Here is a 17,384-nt window from a genome sequence, read left to right on the forward strand (position 1 = left end):
CCTTTAAATTTCTGGCTTCCTGCATTATCCTTAGTTTGCTTGCATTATGACTTGATTGTGATGTTTGGTGTTGGATTGGATTGGATACCTTCAGACTTGGTACATTTGGGATTAGATGCTCTACGTAGGTGATGACAGATAATTGGAATTGAATGCATTGTCTTATACTTGTTGGTTTATTTGCTTATTCGCTTTATTATCTAATTGTGTTAAATTTATGTAGTCGGCCGATGATGCCTACCAAGATCGTTGTTTGTACCTTCACACTTGCTGCATTCTTTTATGAATGCAGAGTATCAGGTCGGATCCACTTTCGTGACCCATGGCTGATCGACCCTTCGCCCTTTCTGTCGCTTTCTCTCGAGTTTCCAGGGTAAGCATGGCCGTCCGCTGACTTTGAAGACTTTCCTATCACATGTCCTATTTATTTCAGAGACATAGACAATTTATGTATTAGTATTCCAGATTGTATTATTCCCCTTAGATGGTCCTGTATTATTTAGACTCGACCCTGGGGGCGTTTTTGTCATTTCGCACTTTCTATTACTGATATATATCTATATAGTGAGACTTACGTATTTGATCTTTTCCGTTGCTTAATTTTCATCCTTTTTATGTACTTATTCATTATTGGGTTGAGAGTTCGCTTATCGAAGTGGGAAGGTAAGTGCCCGCACGACCTAGGCAAAATGGGTCGTGACAATTTTCCTGAGCACTCGGTGTCACGATCTAACCAGAGGGTCATGACGGGCACCCGGAGCTAACCTACCGAGCACCTCATGACATGCATCTCCTAATCATATCTAGGTGGGCCACAAAGCGAACTCGCGATGCGCGCGCGCGCGCGCACACACACACACACACACACACACACACATACACACATATATATATATATATATATATATATATATATATATATATATATGTATATTTTCCATCAAACTATGCCCATATATACAAGCTGACAAGGCTACAAAAATGATTTAACAAAATGTGGATTGAAAAGGTCATAAAACATCTAACTGTACACATCTGTCTACGAGCCTCAACATGGAGTGCATAACATCATAAGGACGGAACAGGACTGTAATGGTTCACATTTTTTGCTGGCGGGGTTATCGCTCGGAAAAAAGATACTTCGAAATCGTTGGTACTCTTTCGGACTTTGTTTTAAAAGAGTCACCACCTAATTTTTAGGAAATTAGGAAAACCGATTTTGAATGGTTTATTCATTCGCCGTGAAAAATCCTTCGTAATCCAAAGTTCTAGGTAAGGGTTCTGGTGATCCTCTAGAGAAGGTGTTAGGCACCCTAGTATTAAGGATCCGTACTATACGGTTGACCTTCAAATTCCAATGTGTGGGTATTTGCATGAACTGTTTATTTAGTGTAAGCTTCATGCAAAAAAAACCTGTCCTTTTATTGCATATCAAGTTTTTTGGAAGAATTGAGTGTAGTTCCCTTATATATGGGCTTATTTTAGGTTAGACTTATCATATCCAAATGAATGTATTTCCCTTTATATATGAGGATAAATAATTTTTCGAAAAAAAGAGAGTTATCTTATTATAGTAAAAAGTGTTATACATATATATATATATATATATATTTCCAGTTCATGCCTTATCCCACACTTGGTTCGGGTTAGTCATATGTACATCAAACCGCCTTACTTATTACTCTGCAATTACGAATATGTTTCAAATTTTATTAAGGAAAACGTTTTTAACACTTTGCTCTAAAAGTCCAGCTCGGTTCGACCTTGGGGTCGTAAAAAGAATGGATTTGCAGTAAATAACAGGCGACAACACATTTGAGAGCAAAGGATTTAAACCATACAAACTTGTGTCCATTTAAGAGGGGTTGTTACAATAATAAAATGTAATGGGCTTTGGCCTGTAAAATGCATTTTGTTTACTCCGTTTCTTAAAAAAAGCATTCAAGACTGGTCTTTGATAAAAATCTTGACTTATAGCAATTTAGGTGGGCTCTGGCCTAAAACTTAATTTTTTGTTTGTCAGGACTTAATCCAAAACAACGCCAGTTTTTTCCAAATAAATTGCAGCATTTTGGTTTAGGAAAATTAACCATGACTTGCACAAAATCTCTTATTTTAACAACTGGTTTTATAATGAAAACAACAATGCGTTCTTTTAATTTCGAAAAAGCGTAAGCTTAGGTATTTTTTGGTGAAAAACGTGACATACCAACATCTACCATTTTTCTAAAGATCTTAGTTTATTTTATGAAAAAACCAGTTGATTTACCTCTTTAAAATCCCTTTTAAAATAGGAAAACAAGAAAAGTTCTGAAAATTCGCGAAAGGAGCCTAGGGTCAAACTAAACGGCCTAAGTACCCTTTGCCTAGAACATCTAGTTTCAACCATTTGGTTTCCAATAATGTTGTGAGTTTTACAAATACAATTGTGTAGGCAAACCACATCATATTGCAAAAATAAAGCAGGTAAAGCTTAGGGTGTACCAAGCCCCTTAACCATTTTCACCCGACATTGGGCAGCCTCTTACGGACATATATATTGCCTTTCCCTTTATTTCCCATATTCATATAGATTTTTGAAAGAATTGTCACCGGGGCCTAAGGCCAAATAGGAAGGCCGTTTCCACGGCCCAAGGGCATGCGAAGAGGGGGGGGGAAGAAAAGGAAATAGGTTAGATCGAATCCTATGAAAACCCACATAATATACACTCGAAAATATACACGCGTACGTATAAACATCAAGATAAGAATAGCGAAATTGCCCCAGCATGATATTTTTTCATGGTGCATTATAGTGATGTGGGTGCCGAGAGTGTATTGGAGTGGTGCTGTGGTGGTGCCACCATCCTTGTTCCAAGGTCGCACAAGATCGAAGGAGTTCCATCGAACCCCGGGTGCATGGCAGCAATCGGGAAGGTTTGGCCAACCCTGCCGATCCTCCAACCTTACCACAATCAAGCACAAATGCCCTCATTAGAATCAAATATCATTGAACAGTTTAGCCTTCAATCCAGGATACAGAAGAAAAGTGCAAAACATATCTCCTAAGCATAAAAGATAACATATCACTGCACATTATTACTAACACTTAGTCACACCAAGGAACAGGAATATGTTCATCATGCTATGCATTTTCTTTAAGCCAAGGGTGGTCTATGCCAAATAAGCTTATTAGTTACTTTGTAATAAGTGTACAATCATAGCAGATTCCAATGTAGAATTCAGTCACACACACTGCACATATACAGGGAACCTAACAGATCCAAATAAAGGGAAGATATATACTCCAAGTCACAGTTTACAAAGACCAGGTGTAAGCTAAGCAGATAGGTATAACATGAGAAAAGGAACCAGTTTCAATTCAGCTAAACACATAAACATAGCAGCTAGGTGGACTTTCAAGTCCCAGTTAGACTCAACAAGATGAAAACAATCAAGTAGAAGCATACGAAGCTACCATAGCAGAGAATGCATAAAATCACTCATGCTCCCTTGATGGAATTTTAAAAGAAAGGAAGGACCTACATGAACTTAACAATTCTTATAACTCTATTTCTATTTCAATTCCTCACTTATTCAGGTTTCTTGTTCCCCTTTAAGTTCTTCCCTTTGTATTCTAATTCAGTCATGTACAGATGCTCCTAGGTCCACCAGTAAGCTTTCACCAAGCCAATTAACAATGCATGTCTGATTTTAGCCAAGTCTTTTTGGGTCCTAGCAACAAGATCCACATGATTTTGAAAGATTTATACAATCAGCATACACCACCATGGGCTTATGAAAGTACCATGGTGCTTTTTATACATAGGGCAAGAGGGGTTAATCCAACCTTTTTAGATCCCCTCTTAAGGCACTTTTTGAAAATGACTCTTCTAAGCCATGTGTTTTTTAGCTTATCCTCAATCTTTTCCAATCACAAAGAACAGTTGCTACCAGGGATTTATTTACAAACAAATGTCTTAACAAGTTCAAATGCATGGAACATATGAATGGGCAGGATCATTTAGGCCAGGATTAGGATCATTTTCACCACTAGAAGCCAACAAAATCCATATGGAATCATAACATAATTCAAGGTATCATCAACAAGTTCATTAGACTACTTCACAGAACTGACTTAGATCAGCCTAGGAATCCAACAGGTTATGTCATATTGCAAACTTCATTTGGCCAAACCATAGAAAATGAGCATGAGGCAGTCAAGAAGATAAGGCTAACTGGAACATCTAGGTAGAGTATTAGAGATCAAGCCCAAACACAGATTATTCAAGTAATAGACAGCAGACCAATTTCCATCTTTTGTCTTAAGCTAGTTATATTTCAACAGAACTCATGTAAGAAATCTCATGACTAAACAACATAGACTAGACTGGCAGTTTGATCCTAATATGGCATGGTTACTTTCTTTTGAAACATTCAGATCCTTCAAATAGAACACAAAAGGGAATTCAAGCAAGCAAACTGCCAAATGGCCATAAACCAACTCCCATTTTTATAAAGATACTTTATTACCTAAGCAGAACCAAACCTTTAAGTCTTTGACACAACAAGATTCACAGAAAAGGAAGAGAAGAGGAAAGAGGAAAGATAGACATCAACTGGCAAATGAAACAAAATCTCTGAACTGTCATGTAGGTGCGAAGAAACAACATGGCATCTTTATAAACAAATCACATGGCAAGCACTTTAGATCTATTCCAGTTCTGAAAGGACTAATTACTTAGCAAAAGATTGGCTCAAATCCCTTACCAATCTAGTCTCTAGACAGAGTTCTTCTTATGAATAGCATAAGGTTCAAGCTAGTTTGGGCAGTTTCACCCCCCCCCCCCCCTTTCTAGTCACGTTTTAATAAACTGAATTAGCAGAGTAATGTTATTTCAACAACTAAAGGTTCATCATTATCCTAATCCCTTTTTCCTCTAACAGTCTTGTTTCAATACCTTCCGAGACTCATTCTCATTATGGTTCTATCCCTGATTTGCCTATTCAAAAACTCTAACTTAATAATGATTAATTATTAAGGCTAAGTCCACTCAGTACCTCTTAACTTTGAACTTACATTGTCAAACAAACAGCTGGCTATTCTCATTAGTTAGGTTTGATCAAGGGGTCATAATCAAGTAAAACTCCAAGCATATTAATCTTCCAACAAAGGAAAACATCTCTTAGGTTGTTAACCTTGTTTTAGTTTAACTTGCTTTCAAAAGTGCAACAATGAGCCAGACAGATTCTCAGAAAGAGCAGGGTGGTTCCTTATTTAGTGGAATATGGAATTCTTAATTTGCCTGTGTCTCTAGCCCTTTTCACCATATTTACCAAAGTCAAAACGATTCTTACTGCACACTTATAGAGTTTAACAAGCTACTAGAGAAATAGAACAAATCACATAGAGGGTCAACTTAAGGCATTAGTACAGCAATGTAGCATCAACCAAGGAACGCATAACACATCTGCACACACACTCTTTAGGCATAGTTATAAAATGGTTCTCACTTAAGCATGGGAAGATAGGAGTAGGGTCATACTTTAAAAAAAGAATATCACAAATCAACTGATGGCAATCCAGGACATGTTCAATAATGCAAGACAAAAGGTCCTTAGACATAACTAGAAAGGAACTTAAGTCATGAATTCCTTTAGAGATAAGTATTATCACATCATGAAGCAAGTAATGCAATGATGACGCCACAAACATGTCCTAAGGACTTTCTAACACCAAGCAATATTACCAAAGAGTCATACAACCCAAATTAACTGTGACGCCCCAAATTTGGAGCGGCGTGACCGGCACTCGATGCCAAACTAGGCCCCGAGCGAACCACTTTAAATCTGAAACTCTGCTAAGGCCTACCTGCTCACTGACAATATCAACCAGCCGACGAGGCCGTAATCTGGATATATATAAACAAATGTTATCTGTCTCGTCTGAACTGGGTACACACACACCCAAAATATATATACACAACTGAGCAAGCCGACGAGGCTGCTATGTAGGCTGAACAACAAAACTGAGAGCCAACATGGCTACATAATATCCCAACTACATGTTGTCTACGGACCTCAGGTGGAACACGAGCCGGAAAGGACGGACAAAGCCCCGTCGCACCCATATATACATGTCAAAATAGCATACACCAAAGGGACGCAGACTCCGGACCCTAGTGGATTGCAACGACCGGCGGGCGAGTGGAAGGCCTGCGAGCTAAATCGTCTGTCCGACTACCTGAACCTGCGGGCATGAATGCAGCGCCCCCAGACAAAGGGACGTCAGTACGAATAATGTACTGAATATGTAAGGCAAGCAACAATTGAAATGAAATAACAAGCTATACTCTGGATATTTCAAGAAAGCAACTGAAGGTGCTCTACCTGGGTTGCCTCTCATCTCAGGCAAGATAACATCACTCTATAGATATAACTTCGTGACTCGAAGGTCAGGCATAGATAACATAACTCCATAAATAAAATGCCATGACCCGTAGGTTAGGTATAATCAACTCCATGACCCGTAGGTCAGGTATAAGCGACTCCATGACCCGTAGGTCAGGTATACTCAACTCCATGACCCGTAGGTCAGGTATAATCAACTCCATGACCCGTAGGTCAGGTATAATCGACACCATGACCAGTAGGTCAGGTATAAGCGACTCCATGAACCATAGGTTAGGTATAATCAACTCCATGACCCGTAGGTCAGGTATAATCAACTCCATGACTCGTAGGTCAGGTATGCGCAACTCCGTGACCCGTCGGTCAGGCAATAACTCCATGACCCGTAGGCCAGGCGATAACTCCACGACCGTAGACGGGCGTATACATATAATGATAACTCGAAGGCAACATAATAGCCTATAAACAACATATCCACTAATTATACCTCCTGACATTCAATCATCTCATATAACTCAACTATTCTTATACTAGCTCTTAACTATAGTGGAGTACTACACTAGGGTTATGGTAACCCAAGTATAATCTTCGTGAATAGCAGACCTTTGTGCGAATAGTCAAAAAGGTCTCAATAGTAGGAATCTTAAGAAATGGAATCATTATCATTATTGCAATCACAGAAACATCTATCTTTAGCATCACAAGAACTTTGAGAATCGTGAGCTTCGGGCTTCTTGGAAATAAGGATATTATAGAATCCATGTATGCGTTCATAGGAAAAAGAATCATGCCTTTAGAAAGAAAGGAAGTAGTCCTAACATACCTTTTTGGTCGCCTTAACTTTAACTACTCAATGCTTGTCCTCCCAGGCTCGTAAATCTATATTCAAGAAAATTTATACTATTGTTAGACTCACCTTTATACTCTTGTCTTAGTCCTTCAAATAAATCTTTCTAGAATCTGCTGAAATTTCGACAGCATCTCCCCTATTTATATGCCTAGCCCAAAATCTCAATTCAGCAACCAACAACAATAACAACAACAATACCAACATCAACAACAATATTATCAATACCAAAATATTCCATAAACATCCCACACGATGTCTTATCCAATTTCTTGTCCCATAAATTCCTTATACGCTCATTTAGTAATTTTTCCTCCGTAGATAAGCTTAAATCAATACTAATAAGGAAAGATTCATACCTTTCACCTGCTAGAATTGTAATATCTTCAATTATCACCTTGAATCCAAGCCAAGTTTCGCTGCAGTACGATATTATAATCGCAGCTATGCGTTGTCCGAACTTAAATTCAGGGATTTCACTTAATTTGCGCTAAAATTCTATAGATGGAAGTTGGAGGATTATTCTAGAGAATTTGGGAAATTTTGAGAAGTGTTGGGCTGAAAAATGAGGGGTAAAACCCCTCTTATAAGATGCCAAATCCGGGGGGTCACTGTAGCAACACTGTAGCATGTCGGTTACTGTAGTAGTTACTGTAGCACGCGTTTCTGCTCTGTCAACTGAACTTGTAACATCCATAATTCTTTACTCCAATATCGTATCGATGAGCGGTTTGTTGCGTTGGAAACTAGACTCGACGAACTTCATTTTAGGCTTTTGGAACACCTTAAAACTCTTAATATACTAGGAGATATACCCCTCTAAAGTTGACCCAAAATTCTATCAACTTTTTTTAAATTTTCGACAAATTTATTTTCTTCGATTTGCTTGGTCCCGAAGTTTCCCATAACTTATTATATGAACGTAAACCGTCATTACCATAGAATTAGTTCGCATAATATCATATATCCTTGAAGGGAACTCCAGTATCCATACTTAGAACGTCCAATACTTATAAATTTCCACGTGCGAAACTACGGGGTGTAACATTAACATTCTAAACAGCATTACAACAAACCATGTATTCTCTGATGGAACTAAACACCTCTTATTTCAATATGTATATATTAATGGTGCACTGCTGATCTTTATCGAAACTCAAGGTTATATAGACCATTTCCAGTTTCCAACAATCTCAAACACTCTTGCAAAGGATTAGCACAGACCTCGGACATCCAACTTAGTCCAAATAATGAGATAATAGATTAGGCACATAAGATATATAAGGCATCATGTTTTGAAAGGGTTTATCTTAAGGCTCATTAAACAGCACTCAAGTCAACATCCTACTACAATACCATTAATCAAGAACACTTAATAACACAACCTAATTATCAATTTATAAATAAAATGACAAAAATATAAAAGGGGCTGGGTATTACCTTTTTTCGACGCAGCCTTGGTCAAGAATGGATTCAAAGAAGCTCCTTGTGCTTCCACCCTCAAACTCAACCACAAAGAAGAGAAAAATAAATAAATTTTTGACTAAGCGACTCAGACTTGACAAAGAGGTTTTTTTTTTATGAGTCTAAATTATACTTTTTGCTTAAATTTCAAGTTCTTGACTTAAAATTCCAGCCTATCGAGTTTTTAAGTTTCTTCCAACTTCTGAAAAACTTCTTTTATGTTGAAGGTTGGGGTTCTATAGAACCCCAAGACTATGAGAAAACTCAAGAACCTCGATGTGGGATAGATTCGCAAAATGAAGATCTACGGTGGAAATCGATAGATTCAAAAACGTATGGCCAGATAGCACGATCTACTCGATCTGGCCCATTCATACTCAGCCAATAAGAATCGAACAAGAACACGACAATATAAATAGTGAAAATAAAGAACAGATGCAGAAAATGTGTAACAAATTCAAAATTAAAAGAAAAAATCGAAGGTGAAAGTGACCTATACCGTGTTTGGAACGTTTTTTGAGTGAGAAATGTACGAACCATTGATTGTTGCATGCATTTGAATATGCAAAAGCTGCTGAGGTCTGAAACCTCTGCATTTTTTGCCATTTTTGGCGATGAAAGAGAGAGACGAGCATAGACGGTGCTAGGGTTTATCGTAGAAGAGGAAAGAGAAAGGGGAAGGGGGTGTTTGGCCCCCCTTTCTAATTTTTGAAAATGGAAGTGAAGGGTTAATAGCACCCCCCCCCCATTATTTCACTTGGGTCGGGTCAACCTCTATTGGGTTGGGCTCGGTCCACCGATCCCTAAGGAGTAGATGGGCCACTTTTTGTGTATACACCAAGTATATATATGTGTGTATAGTTGGTGTATATGCTAGGCATATCTAGTAATTAATTAATTATAATTAAAGAAGATTAAAACTATGGAAAAAAAAAAGTTGCCACGTATTTTACAATAATAAAGAAAGGACAGAAATATATTCAAAGGTCGGTTTAATTAATTGATGGGCCTGAAACTTTAATAAATTGGCCCAACGTATTTATTTTAATTATGGCCTTTAAATCTAATTTTGATCATATTATTTTAAATTAAATATCAACAGGCTAATTTTTTTAAAATATAAGCTAATTCTTTTAAATGAAAGAATAATTAAACTAATTGTGACCAGGGCAAAATCAAGAAAGAAAAAGGAAAATATATATAATAAGGGGCTCAGTTTTTGCAATAATTATTACTAAATTAATTATCTAGCCTAATCAAATTATTAAAGGGCGATTATACTTATTTTTTTATAAAAAAATCAGGAGTAGTAAATAAAAGCTAAATAATTAATTACCCAAACTATTTAAATTATCCAAATTTTAGAGGTGGAAAATAAACAGGAAATGTCAAACAAAATAATTTTAAATGATTAAACAAAGATTCCTCTTCTCTCTCTTTTCCTCTTTTTTTTTTTAAAAATAATTCAACCAAATATCTTGAAAATCATTTATCATTCTCTAAACAAAACATGATGCATAGAAAAATCTTTTACTGATTTAAAAGGAAGAAATATTGATCTGGGCATTTTTTTGTAAAAATCATTTAAGGCTATTAGAGACATTCAGCTTATTTACTCATTTCCCAGGGACCCCGAGTGATTGAAATGGCTTACGGGAGGTCAAAAATTAGGTGTCAACAAGGACCTCGCCAAGCCCATATATACACAAAAGAATGGTACCGCAGGCTGGCGGCTCCGGGACAAGTGGAGCGCTCGCAGCCTGTCGATGAAGCGGACCTAGAGTCTAGTCCGTCTCCCTGTCTACCTGCGGGCATGAACGCAGCGTTCACAAACAAAAGGACGTCAGTACGAATAATGTACCAAGTATGTAAGGCATGTTAACAACATAATGAAAATATAAATATAACATAAGATAAAAGAGATCAACCTATACTTCTGAATGCCCCTTAAGGCAGATGTCATGCATGCTTGGCTTTTAAAAAAAACATTTTCATAAACATACATATATATATTACCGTACCCAGCCATATAGACTCGATGTTATCATAATATCATCATCATCCCCCGTCTGGGGCATCCCGCGTCCGGGGTAACATCATAATCTGCCCACTGCAGTGGTGTGTACACCTACTTGCCTGCCCGGCCAACTATAGCGCGGCGATGTGTGAGAAAATACATACATACCGGCCGACTATAGCGCGGCGCTGTGTGAGAAAATACATACATACTATATATATATATATATATATATATATAGATATATGTATGTATATAGATAGATATGTATGTATACACCATATATATATATATATATATATATATATGTATGTATATATATATATATATATATATATGTATATATATATATATATATGTGTGTGTGTGTATATATATATATATATATATATATATATATATATTATATATATATACATACATATATATATATATATATATATATATATATATATATATATATATATATAACTCTATCGGAGTGACGTAAGGTCGGTAAACCTCCGATTGTCACTATGGAATTATCGTCATGAACATATCTCACCTTGAAGGAACAATAATCATAAGATGAGATCAATATCAATAAACAAGATCAATAATCATTAATCCTGAGACAAGGATCAATAATATCATAAGAGAATCAAGAACATAAGCTTCTAACATTTCTAGGAATGGAGTCAATAAGGATATCATTCATATGGGTTGTATCAATGAGATCATGCCATAAGAAAGAAAAGCGACAGCCTTAACATACCTTGTCGTCTCCTTAACTACTTAATGCTTATCCTCCTAAGCTTGTAAATCTACATTGAAGATGATTCATACTAGAGTTAAGCCTTGAAAGCTCTCATAAGGTCAAACTAGAGTAATGAGTGAGCTAACGAAAATTGGGCAGCATTTCCCCTATTTCATCTACTTCCATCAAATATCAAAACAACTCCCAAACAACAATAGCAACATCAAAAATACCATAATCAACATATTTTCATTCAAATTAAACTTAATTAAATCAAAATTTTCCTTTTCAAACTCAACTTTTCCTTTTCAAACTCAACCCATAGCTATTATCTTCAACTTAATACCTTGTGACCTCTCTACTATAATTCTCTTCCTTTTTAAGGCTTGCTAAAACTTCAAGACAACTAAATAATAAGAAATAAGATGAAGAACATACCTTACACTATAAGAGCTTCACCTCACTCAACTTCTTCCAAAACCAAATTCACCACAACATTAAGTAGAAGCATGAACAATCATTTTCCATGGGTTAGCTTGATGTTTTGGAGTTTGATCTTCTCTTGTGATGGAATGGAATGTTTTCAATGATGGAGAACCTTCAAGAACACTATTATAATGTGGAGAGAAAAGTGTGGAAAGTGTATATGAAAAAGGGGACCTTTTGGAGCTTAAAAAGTGTTTAAAACCGCCCTTCCGTCTCTACTTGCGGTGGAGATGCGGCCCAGCAAGTTGTAACTTGCGGCCGCATCTCTCCACCTCATCTTGGAGTGGTCTTTGGGCAGTGAGTTCGCCCAAAATGGCAAGTTTGTGGCCAGTTTGCGGCACAGCAAACTCAATATGCAGCCGCAAACTGCCTACAAACTCCAATTTTAGCGAAAATGCGTTCTTTTCGATTCGTTTGACCTCTAATCCTTATGGTACCTGCTTAACACTTATGTAAACTTTCATTAACCATATAAGGAGCCCTATAACTCCCTCTCAAGCTAATGCTAGACAATGTATAGCACAAATGATGCAAACCTGCCAAAAACATGACACCAATTCTAGTCTCAACGAACTTGCTTCCGCCGATTTATTTAACTCCGAAACCTTAAGGCACATACTTAAAATTGTTAGATATCTTCCTTAACTTCGTAAGGGCTTCATGTCCACTTTGCGCTTACGTTAGTTTACTTATAATGCAAACGACGCGAAATTTTCCAAGGTGTAACATTCGGCATCATTTCGTGTTTAACAAAATTCAACATAAATTATTAGAATAAACCTACTTTAAAGAGATAAAGGAAGAAGTGAACATAGAACATAGTACAATCTTTGTGTTTAACAAAATTCAACAGAATTTTTTAGAATAAATCCACTTTAAAGAGACAAAAGAAGAAGTGAACACAGAACATAATACAATCTTTCTGTTTAAGAAAAGAATAAGCCCACTTTAAAGAGACAAAAGAAGAAATGAACACAAAACATAGGACAATCTTTGTAATTTTGTAAGTAATATAAACCCTCTAGATTCTTGAAGCTTTGGCTGGAACTCTAGTAAATTCGATTTTAGACTTAAATAAAATCATCTACATATGCTAGGTTTGCTTATGTTCTTTGTGATGGGCATAAAATGGGGGAAAATATGCAGTTTAACCAACAACAAACACTCGTGATTAAATAAATGTGTTTTACTGTAAAGCTTGTGGAAGAGAATGAGGATAGCGTATTAAAATTAGAGCATTTTGGTCGCTGTGAAAGTAGGTATGGGCAACAGACATTTAAACCATGAATCAAGTCGCATCCATTAATTGTGCAGTAACCGTCTGATGAAAACGTTTCAGGAAAAATAATCAATGCCGAATTGAATTGATAAATGAGGGAAAGAGACTTAAGAAGGAAAAAAAAAAAAAGGAAAAAAGATAAATAGCATTTCTGATCAGTGAGGTGTGCCACGTCACCAGGCCGATATATATATATAAAATCTACTAGCTGGGATGCCAAGTGTAGCTAATTTTATACTATATTTATTTAAAATAAAAACGTCATTAAAAATGTAGCCAATAAAATGCGCAAAGTTAAAGTAATGACTAACTTAGGACTTATAGCATGTCCTAATCTGGTACTAGAAATGTGATAATCGCCTAAAAAGAGGGACAAAAAATAGTAAAATAAACATTTTATCAAGTATGTTGAACTCAAAAAAAAAATTGAGTACAAAATTACCAAAAACGTGACGCTTGGCAGTGATGTTTGGAGGCCGCCTTGCACCTGGATAGCGTCTGTTGGAGCATTTAGTGTAACGACCCGTTTGGTCATCATTGCCTTTTCGGTGCTTTTGATCCTTTATCGAGCCTTGTTAGCTCACATTTGACCTAAGGGGACCGTTGACACACTTCCCGAGGTCTGGTGTTATGATTTGGGTGACTTTGTGGGAAATTTAGGCTTAAAGTGAAAAATAGTTGACTCAAAGTTGACTTTTTTATAAACAAACCTTTTTTGGGAATCCGTCAATTCCGAGATGTCCGAATGATCTTTTAGAACTCGTGTGTATATTCAGTTTTGTTCTCAATGCACTCGGGTGCCTTTTGGGACTTGGGTTGGGAGGTTAGTTTTGAGGTATCGGGGGTTGACTCGGTCAACGAGACCTCCGTTGGGAATTTCGAGGCCACGAGTGCGTTCGTAGCGTGTTTTTATGTATGTCTACATATATGGTTTGTGAGCAGATGGTCTCGGGTGATAGTCGAAATTTCGGGTTGAGTTGATGAAACTTGGGGAATTCTGGTGTCTGGTGTCCCGCTTTAGCGGCACTAGGATGTAACACCTCGTGCATTCGGGATAAGATTTGACTCGTAAGATGGGGATATAATGAAGCCAATATGAGTAGTGTAGAAACGGTGTTTGAAACCAACTCAAGACATAAGAAGAGTCCATGGGCAAACTAAAGTCGGAAGCTACCCTACGGAACGTGTTTTCAAGTGAGTTTGCACTAGGTCTTACTTAAATGAGTATACGGAAAAATATATTTGGAATTTGGGAAAACATCCTTCTTGAAAGTTGTATATCTTTGAAATACCTTTCCAACACTATATTATGGAGGTCAAACATATATCTGTACAAAAAGTTATGCCCGTTTTACTAAAACAGTGTTCTGCCGATTTACGGCAGAATTTAAGGGCCATAAAATTGTCCAAAAAATCCAGCAAACTTTTACATATTTACGGTAGGATTTATGGTCCGTAAATCTGATTTACGGGCCGTAAAATGGGCCTAAGGTGAGCATAAAATAGGTCCGACAGCAACTTTAAAACTTTGTTTTAAGGTTTTTTCACTTCATTCTTCACATCTCCAAGCCCTAGAACGACCATTCTCTCTTCTCCTCATCCTTATACATCAAGGCAAGTCCCTCCCATGTATTCCAAGTGAATTTTAATGATTATACATGAATTCTAAGCGAAATCCTATGTTAACAACCTAGGGTTTTCAAGAAAACCCATCTCAAGGTTCAAGATTTTGGAATTCTTCTTCAAAGATTTAGACTTTTCTCAAGTTTTTGGAGCGATTAAGGTATGTAGAGTTTCTATCTACGTGTGAAAACATATTGTTCTTCCCCATGCCACGTTCTTCCATAAAAGTATGAGATTATACGAAAACTAGGGTTCTAGATATGTTCATGATAACTTTAAGTCTATATACTATGATATACCATGTTTCTATGAATAGTTCGTTATTGTATTCTTGATATTCCATTTTGGTTATGGAGAGTCTGTCTGTAATACATGAAAACCCATACTTTGCATTCCATGGGTTCTTACATGCAAGTTATTAATTACTATGTTTATTTTCATGAAACACTTTACATGTTTACACGTTTTCATCCAAGTATATTATGTAGCTATATCCATGTATAATGCAAGTCATGTTTTATGAAAAACCATGGGCTCAGACGCCACCTATTTTCATGTTCATGTTTTTGGAAGTTGCACTAATTACCGAAAAGGCTTCAAGCAGCCTGAAACTACGTTAGCCACCGTAGGCTAAGGATCGCTCCGCCCAATAGGACGATTCCTTAATATTGATTGGATCCTTTCATGTCATATTAAATCTTATACCCTGGCAAGGTATGAGAGGCTTTGCTAGTAGGGCGCAAGTACCAGACTTCATGTTGTCGGTTATGTTTATGCTCTCCCTACTTAAAACGTTTTTACTCATGTCATACCGATGTATATTCATGTTCATGACCAGATTTCAGTTTCAGTTTCACTTCTTATCATGTTATTTCATGTCCCATGTTATTTCATTCAATCACTTTACATACCAGTACATTCAACGTGCTGACGTCCCCTTTCTATTACCCAGGTGCTTGCATTTCACGATACAGTTACGGATTTATAGGACGACTCATCTGCTCAGTAGGATTCTTCACGTATCAGCTTATTGGTGAGCCCCATCTCCTTCGGAGTTTAGTCATTCATCTATTTCCTTATGTTAGTCATGCATTAAAGGTATGCTGGGGGCCTTGTCCCAGCAGTTATGTTTAGCAGACACATGTTCATGTTAGCGGTTTTATAGACTAGTCAGTTATGTTATGTTAGATACTCAGAGTTGTTTAGCCATCTTTGGCTCGATTAACGATATTTCCGCATTCATGTTTTAAATGAGTATTTTATTAATTATTATGACTTCATGTGTTTTCGTAAAGCCCTTCATGTTTCATGTTATAATCCGCTCATGTATGCCTTATGATGATTTATCAAGCCATGTGGTTCGCTCGGTCATATACAGTAAGGCACCAAGTGTCGTGTTTCGCCCAGGCCATGGTTCGGGGCGTGACATAGGACCGCGGTAGCGGTGCCGCTATAACGGTGACCTTCTTTGCTATAGCGGCCTAGTACATTTGGCATGGACCGCATAATGGGACCGCTGAAGTGCTAGAGTGAGCGCGGAAGCGGGTGACGGGCAGTCAGATTCATTAAATGTGTGTTAAAAGCCCTAATTCTTTCATTCAATACCACTCCAAAAATAGAGCTATTGGGAGCATTTCAAGGCATTTCTTGGGAAAAATCATTGTGCTAAGTCCTTCCATCTTCATTGCTATTCCATATTCCATTAATCACAGCATGAATCCATTAAACATGCTAGTTTCCTTAAAAAAATGGTGGATTGAAAGAGGGTTTTGTGGGTTCTTCATTCTGGGCTATTAAATCTTGAATTATTGATTAGGTTAGCTTCATTAAGTATGGAATTGATGATTAGAAACTATTATTGCATGATTCATTCCTAATTAGTGGCTAAATTATGAAATTGGAAGTTAGGGTTCATACCCAAATTTGGGGTTTTGCCTTAGGTACGAGCATATGTTTGCCATTTCTGATTGTCTTTGTATATATGATTTAACCATCCGCTTTTGAATTTACTTGTTCATTGCATGTTGATACCTCCTCTAGGTTAGTTTGACCTTTTTAGCTCTGATTTTCATTGTCAGATTAAAATTCTAGGCCAGTTCCAAAAGGGAAATCATCAATTATGCAAGTCCAAATTAAGTGAAGTAAAACAAAGATCAGTGTATCTATTTATTACATAAAATTTACATGTATGATTTCAATGAGTAAAATATATTCATTCCCATTTATGTGGTTGTACATGCTTTGGATCCTTCATTACTCTATTGTGTACTACTTTGTATTACACTAGTAATAATAACACACGGCGTGCTTAACCTATTAGTTAACCAGTTGAGTTTTCGCTGAAGTTAAGAGGCATATTTGTTTAAATCATAATATAATGCCTTATCCGAGATTTTTTTCTTATTTTCCACTCTTGCATTAGCTTCTTTTGTTCTGTAACAGTAGGTTCGGACACTTTTATTGAATATTACCATGAAGGCTTGCGGAATGATAGTATTTCAAAAGGGCCGCATCTTCCTAGAATGTTCTATCTTGCAAGTAC

Source organism: Lycium ferocissimum, chromosome 9, assembly GCF_029784015.1.
Source record: "Lycium ferocissimum isolate CSIRO_LF1 chromosome 9, AGI_CSIRO_Lferr_CH_V1, whole genome shotgun sequence".
In the NCBI taxonomy this organism is placed as follows: Eukaryota; Viridiplantae; Streptophyta; class Magnoliopsida; order Solanales; family Solanaceae; genus Lycium; species Lycium ferocissimum.